The following is a 15,424-nucleotide window of genomic DNA, read 5'->3' as shown; positions in this document are numbered from 1 at the left end:
CAAACAAGTCTCTGAGGCGAGAGGGCAGAGGGGCTGCACCTTAATACGGAGCTCCAAGGTATGGCTCTGTCAGGACTGCGGGTGCTAGCGGTCCTTTAGTGGGTGCCCTCTCCCCCTCGGGGCCGGTCACCCTCTGGGGGACGGGTTCCGGGCAGGAGCGCCTCTGCAGCAGAGCGGGCCTCCCCGGGCTCCCGCGGGCCCTCCGCGCGCACCTCCCGGCCTGGCCGGTGCGGGGCGCCCTCCCGTGGGAACGGTGCACGCGCCGGGCAGGGCGGGACCGGGCGGGGACGCTGGCCCTCCGCCCCCTCCCTCGCCCCGCCAAACTTTCCTCGGGCTCGGGGCGCGTCTCAGCGGCCTCTGGAGAGGAGGCGCTACGCCGCCCGCCCGCCCGCCGCGTCCTCCGCTGCTCCTCGGCGCCCGGCCGGAGCCCGGCGCCCGGCCGCCCCGTCGCGCTCGGCCCCGAGGGCATGCGGCAGCGGCAGGGGCCCCGGCTCCCGGGCTCGGCGGCGCGGGCGAGCGTGAGCGGTGAGTGAGGTGCCGGGCGCGGGAGGGTTCCGGGAGCCACGGCCGGCCGGGGCGCGCGTGGGGAGGCCGGGCGCAGGGGCCTCCGCCGGGCCCAGCCCGCGGCTTTGCAGGGGTGCCCGGCTTGCTTGCAGCCTGGGCCCCAGACCCACTCCACACTCCTGGGACAGGACTCTTAGGGCGGGTGTGTGGCGCATCTCGCCCGTTCCCCACTTTTTCCCCCCTCGGAGCAAAAAACAATACAGATGCAAAATCAGCCTGGCGTCCGCCCGCCTCTGCGGGGTGCTGGTGGGCAGAGCGCAGGGGCGCAGGCGGCACTGTGCCTTTGCACAGGTGCTGTTTCCCAAACTCGGGCTTCCTGCCGTCGATGGTGATTAGGCAGCTGGGCTTCTCCCGTGGAGCCAAGAGGTATAACATTTCCAGCCTCCAGTTACACCCGGTGCAATGATGTGTCCGTTGGGGAACAGCTTGAACCTGCGCAGGCATGTAAAGATTCGAGGGAAAGTTATTAGCTAACTAGTAACACAATCGGGGTGGTGCTAGGTGCTGGAAAGTTCCCGGGACCCCGCTCACCACTGGCAGACAAAGGTGCTGTGTTCTGTGGCAGTGTTACTTTATTGCTTTCCGGCAGCAAGTTGCAACTCCCAAAATCGCTTAGAAATTTCTCAAGCATGTAATTTGAGGAGTGACTGTGAATATTGGAAACAATTTAGTCTTATTAAGGTAATCATTAGAACAGCCCTCAAAAGCATTTGTAGGTCAATTTTTACCCGAGTGATTTCCACGAAATGTGTTCTTCGTAATTTGTTATTGGCGTTACAACAGTCTTCTCCCTCCTCACTCCTTTGCTGCCTAGAGTAAGTGTTACCTGGTCTTGGAATGTCATTTTAGAAGTAAAGGGCCGCTCAACTTCTCACAGTTCCTACTTTTTATAAGTCGGAGAATATCATAAACGTTGGTCACAGACAATCCTTTCTTTATAAGTAGGTGATTATTCGGTGCACTGGGCAGCATTTCATTAATGCATAGTTTTTTGTGTAGCTAAGTAGAGTTGTTGGGTTTTCCAGTGAACTATCTATAGTTGCTAAACCTTCCTATGAGACATTGGATCCAATTGTATGGTGGTCTGAGTCTAGTGAATAGAATTTTCCTTTTTTTTGGCCAGAAGTGATACAGTTAGAAACACACATCCTTGGCTCTTTTATCACCATGTTTGTCTAAACAAACGACCATTCTAAAAAGACCAGCAAGCAAACCTTATATTGTGTACTTAAGATACACTTCTAGACTGTACTGACCTATTATCATATAGGGATCTGGACATCTAATCATCTGGACAACAGTTACAGTGATTGTCACTACCATGTAATTAGGAAAATAGATCATTTTGGCAAATTTTTCTTGTTTCCTTTTTTTTGCCTTTAGAATTCAGAATTTGTAGCTTTGATTTAAGTGACACTCCACTTTTGTAAATCTGGCCAATATATGCATCAACTACCAGATGCTCTATATCAGATCAGATCTATTTTAGGTAGCTGGCAGTTTTATAAGATGTTTGGTAGAACAAGTCTGTATGTTTTCTATAGACGAAGACTGAAATGAAAACATTGAAATATGCTATTGTTTTTCATGTGTGTTCATCAGAACCCATTTGAGATACTGCAACAGGTTAACTATCTCATTTTTCAAAAACACACATGCACAGAGGGACAAATGCGCACACAGCGTTGCAGCCAGGCGGCAACTGAGGCACACACTCCCAGAGGCAGCTGTACATACATGCCTGAGGCTGGCTGCTGCTGCTCTGCATTCCCCAGCTTCCTGCTGAGGAGCCCAGTTCACCATGACTTAAGCCCAACCTCTTATTTCTTTGGGCTGGGGCAAGGGGAATCACTATAACTCAAATGGGAATTACGATAACTCAAATTATCCATTAGCCATTCTCCTTGGAGTATACATTAGTTCAAATGCTTTCTGGCCTGTGATTATACCCAACAGAGTGGTTAAGTCTGATTGCAAGCTTCTAAATGGCAGACCAGGCCCAAGGCATTATTAACATGATATAAAAGGAAGAGCAAGGATTTGTAGTCACACCAGCTTTTTGTTCCAGTCCAGGCTTTCCTCATCTGTAAAAATGAAGATTATATCCCCCTCCCTTAAAAGAGAAAGCACTTTAGCACAGTTTCTGATATACGGGAAGTACTCCTTACATGCTGGTTGCTTTCTTTTCTTCCATGTAAACATTAAACTATTGACATTTCTGTAAACACTGATGCAAATGTATAGTGTTCCTGGAAGAGTGCAAAGATGGATTTCCAAGTCGTAGGTGACTTAGAGATGTTACGGAAACTTTTCTTACTTGCTTTCCTCTTTCCTAGCCATGAGCCTTTCACCCCTCCCTTCATTGTTCCTCCTGCAGGTACCGAGCCTCCTCCTTTCTAGCCTTGATGATCCTTTGTCCTTCATCCTGGATTCTGTATGTATGAGGAGGAGTCTCCTGGAACATAGTCCTGCCATGGATGAGGTGTGGTGAAGATGGGGACTGTCTGCACTGAGAGTTTGTGCTTTTGCAAATGCAAATGATGGGCTAGAGGCACTTGGAGTACAGGGCTCTGGGTTCTAATCCCAGCCCCACTTTTGTGAGTTCTTGTCACCTTGAATACATTACTTGTTATCCTTGAATCAGTTTTCTCGTTTACACAATGGAGATAGTAATTCCTTTTCTATCTGTCTGCATGGGTTGTTGATGGATCCCATTAAGTTATGTATGTGGAAGAGCTTTGTGCCCTGTGAAAGGCCATGTAAATGTTGGAATTAAAGAGGCCAGGCATCCAGAGGTGGGCCAGCCCAAGCAGGCTCAGTCGGCACTGACTATTTGGGGGCAGTAGGATCTCTGGGTGTCTTGAGAGCTAAGTGGGTATTGCTGCACCCTCTCCACATCCCTCTCTCCAGACATCTGATGTCATTCTAGGCTTCAAGGAGGAAATTGTACCAAGGGTTGAGAAAGTTCTCTGTGGGAAATATAAGCAGGATATACATTTCAGGACTGAGACTGCCTACCCTGCATGATCAAAGGCACAGGGCAAAGTTCCACAGAAGCTTTAATTCCCTTTTAGAATTTCCCATACTGTCTGCTCATCTCAGTTCTTGGTGGACAAAAACAATGAGGTAGCCACCCACCTGTAGGTCAGAAGGAGGGTGGTGATGGCAACCATCGCATGTTGAATTGAGTGTACCCACACCGTCCTTACTCCCCTGAGCCTTCTTGCTAACTTGGCTCTCTGAGTTTCACTCTGCAAAGCCCTAAACTGACTCAAGGCATTGCTCCCTCTAATACAATTAAACTAATTGTTTAATTTAGTCTGAAAGGTGTTTGTTGCTCTCTGCCTGACCTGACAAGCCAGGAGGGTAGCACCGACTGAGGGGAAGGCCCTAACATCCTGAGTTGTACCACCTATTCTTCAACACCCTCAGGCCTATGTCCCCCTCTGTGTTCCTCTTCTCTCTTCTCTTCCTTGCCTGGCCTCTGCAGTGCCTGACCTCTAGCCTCCTGTCCCACCTGCCTCTCATCTTGAACTCCTCTCTTGTCCATGACCCCTGGCACTGCCCTGCTCCTATGAAGCTTGTCTCCCCTCCTTAGATATGAATCATTCATATATCTCAGGCTACGCCAGACTGAGTGTCACTCTGGAAGGCAACACACCCAGTACAGCCTGCCCCACCCCTTCTTAAGGATGTTAATCAACCTTCCTAATTACTCATCATCTAGTCCCATGTCTTCATTGTTCTCTGGGACATTAGGATGGAGCTTCTATTCTAGTTGGCCTTGCCTCAGCCATGTGCAGATTCATGGGTGCTATCAAGGGATGGCTTGGCAGGTGACAGGGCTGGGTTAGAGAGCACATTAGCCCCTCTGTAAACCTGATGGTTTTCCCAAAGGCCATCCAAGCAAATATGCAGTCTAAATGAAAGCAATGTACTTGCTTTGTAAATGAACCTTTAATGCAAGCCCCTGTTCTCCCTTTAAGCCAGCCTATCCCAAAGCCCATCCTCTGTAGGAATTCTAAAGCTGCCCCCAAACAGACCATGCTACAGTGGGGCTGGGCAGAGGCGTTCACTTCCCAAGGAGAGCTAGAAATCCAAAGTTAAGGCTCAAAGCCATTGGCGGTAACTATAATAGTTATTGAAGACCAAAGTAAGGGATCAGGTGTAGAGTCTATTGGGAGAACATCAGTGAATCATGGAGGAGGAGATGATTAGACCTGGCCCCTCTAGATTATGAGCTTCCTAAGGGCCTTTTACATCTTTACACCTGTCTTTATGCATCGTTGTCTTTGTCTTGTGGATTGTGAACAGTGAGGATGTGTTAACTGGATAGGGATGAGAAGAATCAGTGGTTGGGTAGAATCTGCTATAACAGGATCAGTGGAACTTGTCCATTACAAGTATGCAACTCTCCACGTATGCAAATTCCACGAACATCCAGCAGAGGGGAATGAAAAGGAATGACAGCAAGATTAAATGTCAATGGATTGCTACCAGGTTATTACTAGGCTTTCTCAGTTCATTTCTACCCTACCTAGTTTCTTAGATAATAAAGTCTGTGGCCTATTTCAACTGATACACTCTATTTTGTTGACAGGGAAATAAAGTGCCTTAGGAAAATGTGTTAATTTACATTGTTCAACAGGGTAGATATAAACTGAGTTTCTTCTCTTCTGAGTTTTCTCTGAAAAGGGCAACCTGACTAATCATTGTGAGTTTTCTATCATGTAGTTAGAGTTTTATTCTGATATTTTCATTTGAGTATATGGACTTTCCCCCCATAAACTCTTGTCAACAATTCTAAAGAAAGATGCACTTATAAATTTTTATTGACATTTACCACAATCAGATTATATTTCTTCTAGAATGAGTAAATGTTTGCAAAGGGCATTAATGTCATTATGGAGAACAATTATGCCTCTTTCATTTCTCTGGGTGGGGTGGGAGAGGAAGGGGAGGAGAATTTGCTACCAAAAGGAGGCTCCAATGGTCTGTGTGGTGAAATGAGCCCTGGGCCAAGAGGGTGAGAGCTAGTCAGAGTGAATTAATCTCCCATTTCTAGTTTTCTTCTCTGTGAAGTGGAGAATGCTACACTGCTGATCTCACCATGGGATCCAATGGGGAAAGAGATGTGAACTCACTTAGAATTTTTTCCAGTGATATATCAATGAACACATTTTGATTCTAAGATCCTGATGGGGTGGTTGCAGTGGTCTCCAACCATTTTGGCACCAGAGACCAGTTTTATGGAAGACAATTTTTCCATGGATGGGAAGCACGTGGGGGTAGCACAGAGCTCAGGCAGTGATACACAGCCTGGTTCCTAACATGTCATGGACCAGTACCAGACCACTGCTTGGGGCTTGGGGACTGTAGGTCTAGAGGAAGTAGAGTATAGTTAGAATGTTAAACGTCAGGTTTTCTACCCAGCTGACTAAGCCCCTCTTTCCTGATTAAAACATATCCATCCAGGACTAAATGTTTTCAATAGTGAAAAATACCAGTTAGTGACTCTGAACAGGGTGGTAGAGGAGAAAAGGCCTTGGGTTTGGCCTTGTTGTGGTGAACCACCCATTCTGAGGGAGGGGATCCTTCCTTTGGACTCCCCTCCTCAGTAATCTCTGTTGGGAACCCCTTTCCCCCCACCTCTTGGGAATGGGCTCACTCTGAAGCTTACCAGACTTCCTTTGATTCCTCTAGACCCAGGAATGGACTGGGAGGTTTTATATTTGCTATGTCACTTACTCTATCCCCGTGACCCGACAGGTTAGATTTTGTTTCCCTTTTATAACAAAGGAAAGGGAAGCTCAGTTTCTTAGGTCCCATTTAAATAACAGTAATTAAATTAGAACTTTATGTCAGAGGTGATTCTAAGCATATTATTTAAATCTCCCAACAACCTTAGGAATAAGTTACCATGATTACCCCCATTTTGTAGATGAGGAAATTAAGGCACAGAGAATTTAACTAACTTACTGGTAAATAAGGCTTTAAATTCAGGCTGACTAGGTCCAGAGGCCATGCTCTTTTGTGGGTGAATATCTAGTTTTCCTAGCACCAATTGTTGAAGAGACTGTCTTCTCCATTGTGTATTCTTAGAACCCTAGTTGAAGATCAGTTGATCATATATGCATGGGTTTATTTCTGGGCTCTCTATTCTGTTCCATTTGTTCTATCTGTATGCTAGTACCATACTTTTTTAATTATTGTAGCTTTACAACATATTTTTTTTTTATTTTTTTATTTTTTTTTATAGCTTAGCACTGAGATTTGACACAACATATTTTGAAACCAGCAAGTATGAGGCCTCCAGCTTTGGTTCTTCTTTTTCATGACTGTTTTGGCTATTCAGGGTCCTTTGTGCTTCCATGTGAATTTTAGGATTGTTTTTTCCTATTTGTATAAAAATGCCATTGAAATTTTGATAGGGTTTGCGTTGAATCTGTAGATTACTTTGGGAAATTATGGATGTTTTAACAAAATTAAGACTTCTGATCCATAATATGAGATATCTTTCCATTTATTTGTGTCTTTTTGAATTTCTTTTATGGATGTTTTATAGTTTTCGGTGTACAAGTCTTTTGTCTCCTTGGTTAGGTTTATTACTCAGAATTTTAATCTTTTTGATGCTATTGTAAGTATAATTGTTTTCTTAATTTCCGCTTTGAGATTGTTCAAATTAATGTATGGAAATGCGTCTGATTTTTGTATGTGCATTTTGTATACTGCAACTTCACTGAATTAGTTTATTAGTTCTAACAGGTGTTTTGTGGAGTCTGGTGATTTCTACATGTAAGATCGTGTCATCTGCTAACAGAGATAACTTCTTCCTCTCCAATCTGGATGCTTTCTTTTATTTCTTTTTCTTGTCTGATTGCTCTGGCTGGGACTTCCAGTACTATGTTGCATAGAAGTGACAAGAGTGGGCATCCTTGCCATGTTCCTCATCTTGGAGGAAAAGCTTTCAGATTTTCACCATTGAGTGTGATATTAGCTGTGAGGGCCATGCCCTTTTAACCAGTCTACTCACCTGCTTCTCTGCTAGTGTTTCGACCCAGAATCTGAATCCTGTTTCTTCTATTGCACTATATTGTCTCTCCTCTCCTTCCTCTTCCCCTTTTCCATTCTTGCCTCCCTGCCTCGTTTCAAGCAGCAGTGGGGGAAAAGTGGCAATGTCTTAATCTCGGTCACTGTGGTGCTGAGACCATAAGGCAGGGGAAATTCTTTCCTGGACTATCATTATTTTAATGTAGTTAAAATAATGTCATCCTTCCATGTTAAATTGAGGGCTTAGAGCATGAACAGTTAATCTCCCAGAATGCCAGTTGTATGTTTCACTGAACTTTTTAGAAATTTTGAGTCATCTAACCTTCTTGGGAGGTACTATCTACCATTTATTGAGCAATTCCTATGTGCTAAGCATCTTGATAAGGACTTTAGAGGTGTTGCTTTAATTTGTTTCAACAATCCTGTATAGCTGTCATAGTGATTATGCCATTTTTAGAGAAGCAGGAACAGGTTCTGGCCAGATCAGCAGTGTGCCAGGTGAGAGCCACTGCAGAGAGTGACGAGCCTACATCTGACCCAGGTCTAGCTGATGCCAAAGCTCCCCCCACCCTCCCCTCACTGTCTTGCCACTACTGTGTGTCACAGCCTGCCATGCTTTTCCTGAAGGGTGTAGGTTACCCCAGAGCTTCATGGGTCTTTCTCTCCCTTCTCTAAACTTTTTTTTTCAAATACCCACACTAACATGTCCTTTCCTTTCAGTTCTGAATGATAAATCTCCACTATGCAATGGAAGAGTAGAAACAAGAAAACCACAATAAAAACTCCCATTCAGAAGAATCAGAAATATGCAGTAGCCACAGGTGCCTAAAAACAAGACCTGCTGGGCAGGAATTAATAAGACCTCCCTCCCCTGGCAGTAGAGTAAGTTCTGTGGTTGGTCCCTGCTTCTGCTTTCTGGTAGGGGCCCACAGAGGCCCTGGCCTTGTCCCCAGGGAAGTCCTTCCTTGTTCTTTACCCTCTGTGGCCACATCTGAAGTGGGTATTGGAATGTGTGTACTCCTCGGGGGAGAATGAACATGGGCCTGTCCAGGCCAACCTGTGGCTTCCCTGGCAATATGACTCCTTAAAATCTTTATAGACTCTGGTCTGTTTGTTTCTAGTCAGTTCCACATGCCAGTTACTACATCCAAATTTTATTCTGGATCAAGTTCTTAAGCATGCCTACTTCCTAGCTTTTGTGCTTGGCCCGTCTCTCTCTTCCTGTCTTCAGTCGCATTGACTTTGAGGTCCTCTGAAAGGCGGGCTTGGGTGGGAAGATGCACCCTTGCTCTGATCGTTGCTGCAGGTCTGCCTTCCTTTGTTTCCCTGCAACATCTTATGGAGAGGCCTTTGAGGAAGGCTGTGAGTGGTAATACTATTTTCTGCCTTTGGGGGTAGCACATAGGAATTGCTCAATAAATGGTAGATAGTACCTCCCAAGAAGGTTAGATGACTCAATATTTCTAAAAAGTTCAGTGAAACATACAACTGGCATTCTGGGTGATTAACTGTTCATGCTCTAAGCCCTCAATTTAACATGGAAGGATGACATTATTTTAACTACATTAAAATAATGATAGTACAGGAAAGAATTTCCCCTGCCTTATGGTCTCGGCACCACAGCAACCGAGATTAAGACATTGCCACTTTTCCCCCACTGCTGCTTGCAACAAAGCAGAAAGGCAAGAATGGAAAAGGGGAAGAGGAAAGAGAGGAGAGACAATATAGTGCAATAGAAGAAACAGGATTCAGATTCTGGGTCGAAACACTAGCAGAGAAGCAGGTGAGTAGACTGGTTAAAAGGGCATGGCCCTCACAGCTAATATCACACTCAATGGTGAAAATCTGAAAGCTTTTCCTCCAAGATGAGGAACATGGCAAGGATGCCCACTCTTGTCGCTTCTATGCAACATAGTACTGGAAGTCCCGGCCAGAGCAATCAGGCAAGAAAAAGAAATAAAAGAAAGCATCCAGATTGGAGAGGAAGAAGTTATCTCTGTTAGCAGATGATGTTACAGGAGCAGTTAACGTTTCTGATCCTCCAAGGCCCTCAGTTTCTGGACACTGCCATCCCTTTCCACCTTTGCTTGCAAACTTACACACATTCTGCACACCGCATCCCTTTCCACCTTTGCTCGCAAACTTGTAAACAATTCCTGCCCAAGCTCATCTCTTTCTTGCAATTCCTTGCTAAAAGCTGCCAGGAGCAGCCAACATAGGCTCATGTTCTGGTTATTTCCAGCTCCTTCACCTAGAGCTACAGGCTTCTTAGTCAAAGAGGCCCCAAAAGACAGTGACTTAAGAAAACAGAAGTTTATTTTTCTCTCATGTTAACGGTCCTAGGGTGAGTGGTTCGGGGTCGGCGGGTTCCGCTTCCCATTTTCCACTCTTGCCTCCCTGCGTTGTTTCAGGCATCCATGGGGGCAAAGTGGTTTCATCTTGTTTCTCTGCCATCCAGTAGGGTAGTGCTTCTAAACTCTCTGTGGTGAAAGACAGATTTTCTTTATTTCTGTCAAAAACCAATACTTTTGGTTTATACTCTGCTCAGAGGCAAATCCACCAATCATGCACTCATATCTCACAGAAATGTCAGATTGCTATAAACTTTTCTTGAGTGTTGCTTCTCAATTTCTGTACTTGTTTTCTTACTGATGGAAACTATAGTAGTTCATGGACTACTTGGACTGAATGTTCAATGTGGATCACAGTCCTGTTTTTGTTCCAACTTACAGGTAGGACAAAGGAGTGTAGGAGTGCACCCACAAAGTTGTAGCGCTGACCTGGCAGTAGCACACTTCTTTCATGCTCGTGTTCCATTGGCAAGAACTTAGTCACACAGCCCCTTCGCTGCACGGAGGCTAGACAATGGAGCCTCCAGGTGCCCAGCTACAAGTCTGTTACTCTGTAAGAAAAGGAAAACACCATTTAGTAGTTTATGCCACAGAACATAAAGCTAAGTAATAATACAGAGGAATAAGAGAAGTTACAGGGCAATTTATAAGAGGAGTCACAGGGTAATATATAATTATGGGCAAATGAGTTAGAACAGCTGTGATTTCAGTGTCATACCACACAGAATAGTACTCTTTAGAATGGCATCTGGGGTCCTGCTGGTCCTTTAATGCAGCCTGAGGGTCAGGGACCAGTCGTGTGGTCAGGTTCACAATGGGAAATTCAAGTGAGAAGAGACTGAGGACCATTCTCCAGGGAAAGTTACCCAGGTTTGGTGCTGAGTTAGAATTCACAAGGCTGTGTCCAGAGGGCTTGGTCAGGAGCAGATCCAAAGGCAGGGAGCACTGTAGTAGTCAGGACCCAGTGGGGCCTCAGGGATAGTCTGAGCCCAAGCAAAACACCAGAGAGAGGGACAATAAAAGGTCCTGGCCAATGTAGGTTGGATAGAAGCTCTCCTATTTCAAACCACCTTGCCAACTTGACAATACTGTAATATGAACAGCTAGTGGGGCCGGAAGTCATCATCATCATTTTAACTCTCTATGTCAAAAATTTGGTGTTTAAATTTGAAACTTTATTTCTTATTGTGGCTCCATCATCTCCAACAGCTGAGCTGAGGGAGGTTGAGAGTTCCAGAAACCATATGTGCTGTCCTCATGGTGACTTTCTTCTTGTTTATCTCCAAGGCATGTTGGGTGTGTGGCATGCAAGTGGGAGCTTAGCATGAGAGAGAAGGCACAAGAGCATCAGGGCTTGTGGTAGTTATTTCGGGGTCATTCACTTAGAGAAAATAATTTAAGCAATAGTGTTTTTGGTGGAAGAGAATTTAAAGGGAAAAGAAGAGAGGGCTAAGGACCAAGTGTAGGAGTGTCTACACTTTTGTGGAAGAACAAAATATGGCAATGCTAAGGACAGTGGTAAAAGAACCAGGAAAGTTGAGACAGAGAGGCAGCAGGAGGGGAGTTTCAAGAAGGGAGTAACTATTGTCAACTTCCACAGTAAAACAACAACAACAAAAATATATGAGGACTGGAAAAAGAGGACTTGAGAATTATTTAATCAAACTGAATGCATTTTTTAAAATTTGTGTCTATTACAAGCTAGATTCTGTATTTGTGGTTTAAAAATCAGGGAGAGAGAAGGATAGAACTCTGCTCCCAAAAAGTTTAGAATTAAGATTAAGACAAATAAATATTTAATAAAAGTAAGTTGAATGCCATAGGAGAGGTACCAAGTATTTCTCAGCCAATTTTTCTTAAAGAATAGTCTATGCTTTCTTTCTGCTACTGTATCACCCAAACATTATTCAACACAATGTGATCAGGTTTTCATATCCTCTATTTTCAACCACCTAACTGAAACTAACCAGCTAACTAACACATCCATTAAACATTGTTTGTGTATCGACTGCATGCCACTAGACCAGGCATTGAGTGCACAAACATGAGTGAGAAACTGTTCTTGCCCTTAAGAAGTCATGGTCTGGTGGTAAAGGCTGACACATGGGCAGAGAATGCTAATAGAGTGAAATATCAGGATATTTCCTCTTCTCAACCCCAGCAGTGGCTAAACGAGAGTCCAAATAAAATAAATAAAAATAAATAAAAAGCCACTTTAGAAGAATCAATGTATACATGTGTTAGCAGCATCCAAGTAGAGGTTTTTCCAGGTTCTTGGTGATCATCAAGAGAAAAGAATTTCAGGACACACCACGTAAGCCAAGTGAGCGGCTTTTTACTGACAGATTGAAAGTGAAAGTACACTCTCTGAAGAGTAAGAGAGTTGGCAAGCTTGAAAAGAGCAGCTGCACTGGGAGAAAGTGGTTTTGGTCTTTTGAAGTTTTACTAGCTGAGGGTAGGAATATTCAAGGTGAAGGGGTTGGCTTTTATTAAGAATTTAGGTAGTAATTCCTAGAATTAGGTTCCCTCCCATTTTCGTACTTTGTATGGTTGTTGCGGAACTGTTGTGGTGATTTTAAGGGTGGGGAAATTTTAAAACCACAATGTAAATGATATTATAATTAGCCAAAGTTCATGTAAGGTGACAAGAGATAGCTGACAAACCTGTTGAAGCCACTTCTTACCTATGGTTATCAGCCTCCCCTCATTCCCGCCCCAGTCAGCTTTGCCTGAGCGTTGTTTGTTTTAACACCTGCACCTACTCTGCAAGCCCCTAGATCTGGTCTCAGCCCTGTCTCCTACTCTAACACACGTATGAAAGTTCCAGTTGTATAGATTGCAAAGGTTCCAAAGTTGAGGATTTTCTCTGATCTTCCGCAAGCATGTTTGCATTCAGATTAGAAGGAACAGGTAGAAGAGCAGAGGTTAAGAATGTTAAAATAGGCTAGTCTGATGGCAGTGGGTTATCAGAATTTATTAACATTGATGTCACTAAAGTTGGTATTCAACCTCCCACTGCTAAATTTGACTGGCTTTAAAAAAATAAAAAGAATGCTATAATAACATGAGGTTGTAAGTAGAACAGGAAGAGCTTATCCTGAGCCCCCGTCTCAGGGCTCTGAGCCCCCAAGCTTCTTTCTCTACTCAGAGACTATGTATGGCTCCTGTCCCCAGGATCTAAAGATCATCTGCCATTATAGCAGTTCCACCAAGACTGTAGGCAACAGACCTTTTGTGAGAGCAGCACTTGTCCAGAGTCCCCCCTGGAAATGCCCACTCACTCCTCCACTGTGGAGGACGGATCAATGGTGCACACCAAGATGAAGCTCTAGTAGCCACATCTGCACTGCTTTTGCTTGTGTGGGACTGCAGTGCCCCTGGGCTCCGGTTGTCATCACCCTATCCGTCGTCCTCCTCCAGGCATTGTAAGAAAAATATACTGCTTTCTTTTCTGCAATGTCTTACTTCAAACCTGGCTACTCCTTGGAATTAATACTTAAATCCATATCATATACTTTCCATGGTATACTAGACTGGAATACAGATAGAGTTGGAACTGATCCTGGATTACTTTGAAGGACGTTTGTGAGGTAGACTCCAGTGTGCAGGGCTCTGTTGGAATCCAGGGCTGTCATGTTTGTGTTATATAACTCCTATAACCCTGGGTAAATAACTCATTTATTGAATCACTATGTGCAGAGAAATTTACTAGACTCTTTTTGTGTGTGAGGGGACATTGAGGGCATCAGAAGAATTGTAGTATTGGTCCATGCCCTTAAGATTATGAGTCATTCCTCTTTCCTTCTCTGAGAGCTGTTTTATTTATAACTAGGAAATGTTATGTGTACTAGATAATTCTAAAATATTTAAGAAAGATTCATAACATATTATAGATAACTTCTCAAGTAACAGTTTTTATTGTATTGTGATGTCCTTTTGGAGACATCTATAGAGTTCCACAGGAAGGAGGTGATAAAGTCAAACTGGTAGCTGGAGTTGGGGGATACTATCTGTAGAGTGAGGGAGAGTTCACAGAAACCACTAACATATGGTGCAATGTCCTTGAGCTAGAAACAGCAAGAACAGTTAACACCCCTCAACCTAAAAGTGAAGGGGGAGGGAGACTACCTGTATGAAGAAAGCTGCCTGATGGTGGCTGACCCACCAATCCACAGCGACCCTGAGGGAAGGGAGCAGGAGAAACCAGTATCTCAACTTCACCCCTTTCCCCCTTTCCTGCCTCTTGCTGTACCCCTCAGTGGTGGAAGCTGGAAAGCAAGGCAGAAGTCCCTAAGGGCCAGCCCTGCAGAATACAGAGCAAGTGCAGAAGACTAGGGAGAGGAGCTGGCCGGGGCAACCAATGGGACCAGGCACAGCATTCAAATGCCTTTTGTTTCCATTTACATGACCTGGCCACGTTTACTACCAGGCAGGCACAGGGTAGAAGAGGAAAGCAGACATGATGTGGAAGGTTATGACTGCCCCCCGCCACTTTAGTGGTGAATCCTTAAATCCTTCCTCCAAAGCATGGAATGCCTGCTGGAGCCCCTCCGACTTGTTTGTGTAGCGGTAACAGTGCTCTCCTGTAGGATCTCTGAAGCCTTGATCAGAGGAACTGTTTCTCACTACAGTCACATGCTTTACAAATATTATTTTCCTTTCTATGTGAAGTGTGAGGACTTAGTCAGGCACTGACCTGGGCGGGTATGATCTCCAGAAGCAAGAAGGTGTCACTGCAGATCACTACTGACCTGGCTCTGGTAACAGGATTATTTGGAACAAACCATGTAGAACACTCTTAAATATCCTCCTTAGGACTAGAGACAGAAGACAGGCCACAAAGTGGAGGAGCAAGGGGACACAGTACCACAGGTGGATTAGGACAGACAGTTTGGACAAAAGCTTTTTTGTGAATTTTACAATGTAAAGAAATAAGATTTTCTTCTCATTGGAAAATTGTCTTAGTCCATTTTTTTTCCCTGCCATAACAGAATACCACAGACCGAGTAATTTATAAAGAAAAGAAATTTATCTCCCACAGTTTTGGAGTCTGGGAAGTCCAAGAGCATGGCGCTGGCATCTGGCCAGGATCATCCCATGGTGGAAGGACAGAAAGGCAGAAGGTGGAAGTGAGCGTGCAAGACAGAGAAAGAAAATCTGGCCAAACTCATCCTTTTTATCAGGAACCCATTCCTGCAATAACTAATCCACTCTCATGATAACATCATTAATTCACTTGGTAAAGCTCCTACCCCCTTAACACTGCTGCATTGGGGATTAAGTTTCCAACACATGGACTTGGGGGGATACATTCAAACCATAGAAGAAGTCATTTGGTATAAGCAAGCACTTTGAAATTTCTCAAAATATATGTTTATAGATGACAAAGTTCTTTGTACAAGAAGAATAATATCTCTTTCAGCTGTGAAAGTCCACACTTTGAATTCTGACATTCTTGA

At 44.4% G+C, this 15,424-nt stretch overlaps 1 protein-coding gene across 1 annotated transcript in view; it reads left to right on the top strand.

Annotated features, from left to right (window-relative positions):
• Positions 1-343: 343 nt before the first annotated feature.
• Positions 344-15,424, top strand: part of LPAR3 (lysophosphatidic acid receptor 3) — a 78,737-nt gene continuing 63,656 nt past the window's right edge. The window contains exon 1 of the mRNA XM_012747592.2: positions 344-525. The gene's annotated coding sequence lies outside the window, so the exon portion shown is untranslated. The remainder of the gene's footprint in view (positions 526-15,424) is intronic.

The sequence above is a fragment of the Microcebus murinus genome, chromosome 2, assembly GCF_040939455.1.
Source record: "Microcebus murinus isolate Inina chromosome 2, M.murinus_Inina_mat1.0, whole genome shotgun sequence".
NCBI lineage: Eukaryota > Metazoa > Chordata > Mammalia > Primates > Cheirogaleidae > Microcebus > Microcebus murinus.
Note: the sequence above shows the minus strand (reverse complement) of the source record. Positions and strands in the feature narration are given on the sequence as shown.